Below are 2500 nucleotides of genomic sequence, written 5' to 3' on the forward strand. Positions count from 1 at the left end.
AGGTGCTCTCCCATCCAAGTACTAACCAGGCCCAACACTGTATAGCTTACAAGATCAGACGAGATTGGGCATGTCCAGTGTGGTTTGGCTGTAGGTACTCAAAAGCATTAAATTTAGACCTCTATTACTTCTTAACTCAAGTAAATTCATTGATAAGTTGAAAAAATTAAATGTAAAATGTAATAGAAATGACTGTTATGGCAGTATAAAATTACCTACAGCACCTGGTGTTCCCAGGTGGTCTCCCATCCAAGTACTAACCAGGCCCAGCACTGCATAGCTTCCAAGATCAGACAAGATTAGGCATGTCCTCTGTGATTTGAATGTAGGTGCTCATAAACCTTAACTTTAGACCTCTTTTACTTCTTAACTCAAGTAAATTAATTGATAAGTTGAAAAAATGTAATGTAAAATGTAATAGAAAAGAATGTTATGGCTATATAAAATTACCTACAGCACCTGGTATTCCCAGGTGGTCTCCCATCCAAATACTAACCAGGCCCAACACTGCATAGCTTCCAAGATCAGATGAGATTGGGCATGTCCTCTGTGGTTTGGCTGTAGATGCTCAAAAGTGTTAACTTTAGACCTCTTTTACTTCTTAACTCAAGTAAATTCATTGATAAGATGAAAAAATGTAATGTAAAATGTAATAGAAAAGAAAGTTATGGCAGTGTAAAATTACCTACAGCACCTGGGATTCCTGGGTGGTCTCCCACCCAAGTACTAACCAGGCTCAACACTGCATAGCTTCCAAGATCAGACGAGATTGGGCATGTCCAGTGTGGTTTGGCTGTAGGTGCTCAAAAACATTAACTTTAGACCTCTTTTACTTCTTAACTCAAGTAAATTCAATGATTAGTTGAAAAATGAAATGTAAAATGTAATAGAAAAGAATGTTAAGGCAGTATAAAATTACCTACAGCTCCTGGTATTCCCAGGTGGTCTCCCATCCAAGTACTAACCATGCCCAACACTGCATAGTTTCCAAGATCAGATGAGATTGGGTAAGTCCAGCGTGGTTTGGCTGTAGGTGCTCAAAACCATTAACTTTAGACCTCTTTTACTTCTTAACTCAAGTAAATTCATTGATAAGTTGAAAAAATTAAATGGAAAATGTAATAGAAAAGAATGTTTTGGCTGTATAAAATTACCTACAGCACCTGGTATTCCCAGGTGGTCTCCCATCCAAGTACAAACCAGGCCCAACACTGCATAGCTTACAAGATCAGACGAGATTGGGCATGTCCAGTGTGGTTTGGCTGTAGGTACTCAAAAGCATTAAATTTAGACCTCTATTACTTCTTAACTCAAGTAAATTCATTGATAAGTTGAAAAAATTAAATGTAAAATGTAATAGAAAAGAATGTTATGGCAGTATAAAATTACCTACAGCACCTGGTATTCCCAGGTGTTCTCCCATCCAAGTACTAACCAGGCCCAGCACTGCATAGCTTCCAAGATCAGACGAGATTGGGCATGTCCTCTGTGGTTTGACTGTAGGTGCTCACAAACCTTAACTTTAGACCTCTTTTACTTCTTAACTCAAGTAAATTCAATGATTAGTTGAAAAATGAAATGTAAAATATAATAGAAAAGAATGTTATGGCAGTATAAAATTACCTACAGCTCCTGGTATTCCCAGGTGGTCTCCCATCCAAGTACTAACCAGGCCAAACACTGCATAGTTTACAAGATCAGATGAGATTGGGCAAGTCCAGCGTGGTTTGGCTGTAGGTGCTCAAAAACATTAACTTTAGACCTCTTTTACTTCTTAACTCAAGTAAATTCATTGATAAGTTGATAAAATTAAATGTAAAATGAAATAGAAAAGAATGTTTTGGCTGTATAAAATTACCTACAGCACTTGGTATTCCCAGGTGGTCTCCCATCCAAGTACAAACCAGGCCCAACACTGCATAGCTTACAAGATCAGACGAGATTGGGCATGTCCAGTGTGGTTTGGCTGTAGGTGCTCAAAAGCATTAAATTTAGACCTCTATTACTTCTTAACTCAAGTAAATTCATTGATAAGTTGAAAAAATTAAATGTAAAATGTAATAGAAAAGAATGTTATGGCAGTATAAAATGATGTACAGCACCTGGTATTCCTAGGTGGTCTCCCATTCAAGTACTAACCAGGCCCAACACTGCATAGTTTCCAAGATCCGACGAGATTGGACATGTCCAGTGTGGTTTGGCTGTAGGTGCTCAAAAAGATTAACTTTAGACCTCTATTACTTCTTAACTCAAGTAAATTCATTGAAAAATTGAAAAAAATTAAATGTAAAATGTAATAGAAAAGAATGTTATGGCAGTATAAAATTACCTACAGCACCTGGTATTCCCAGGTGGGTTCCCATCCAAGTACTAACCATGCCCAACACTGCATAGCTTCCAAGATCAGACGACATTGGCCATGTCCAGTGTGGTTTGGCTATAGGTCCTGAAAAATATTAACTTTAGACCTCTTTTACTTCTTAACTCAAGTAAATTCATT

General features: G+C 37.5%; 11 pseudogenes; all 11 read right to left on the reverse strand.

Moving 5' to 3' along the window:
* Positions 1 to 96, reverse strand: part of LOC148470538 (5S ribosomal RNA) — a 119-nt pseudogene extending 23 nt beyond the window's left edge.
* A 116-nt stretch (positions 97 to 212) lies between these two features.
* On the reverse strand, positions 213 to 331 carry LOC148470539 (5S ribosomal RNA; annotated as a pseudogene).
* A 116-nt stretch (positions 332 to 447) lies between these two features.
* LOC148470540 (5S ribosomal RNA) lies at positions 448 to 566 on the reverse strand (annotated as a pseudogene).
* A 116-nt stretch (positions 567 to 682) lies between these two features.
* Positions 683 to 801, reverse strand: LOC148470541 (5S ribosomal RNA; annotated as a pseudogene).
* Positions 802 to 916: 115 nt separating this feature from the next.
* On the reverse strand, positions 917 to 1035 carry LOC148470542 (5S ribosomal RNA; annotated as a pseudogene).
* A 116-nt stretch (positions 1036 to 1151) lies between these two features.
* LOC148470543 (5S ribosomal RNA) lies at positions 1152 to 1270 on the reverse strand (annotated as a pseudogene).
* A 116-nt stretch (positions 1271 to 1386) lies between these two features.
* LOC148470544 (5S ribosomal RNA) lies at positions 1387 to 1505 on the reverse strand (annotated as a pseudogene).
* Positions 1506 to 1620: 115 nt separating this feature from the next.
* Positions 1621 to 1739, reverse strand: LOC148470545 (5S ribosomal RNA; annotated as a pseudogene).
* Positions 1740 to 1855: 116 nt separating this feature from the next.
* On the reverse strand, positions 1856 to 1974 carry LOC148470546 (5S ribosomal RNA; annotated as a pseudogene).
* A 116-nt stretch (positions 1975 to 2090) lies between these two features.
* LOC148470547 (5S ribosomal RNA) lies at positions 2091 to 2209 on the reverse strand (annotated as a pseudogene).
* A 117-nt stretch (positions 2210 to 2326) lies between these two features.
* Positions 2327 to 2445, reverse strand: LOC148470548 (5S ribosomal RNA; annotated as a pseudogene).
* Positions 2446 to 2500: the final 55 nt, after the last annotated feature.

Source organism: Taudactylus pleione, unplaced genomic scaffold (assembly GCF_031769625.1).
Source record: "Taudactylus pleione unplaced genomic scaffold, aTauple2 ptg000967l, whole genome shotgun sequence".
Classification (NCBI taxonomy): domain Eukaryota; kingdom Metazoa; phylum Chordata; class Amphibia; order Anura; family Myobatrachidae; genus Taudactylus; species Taudactylus pleione.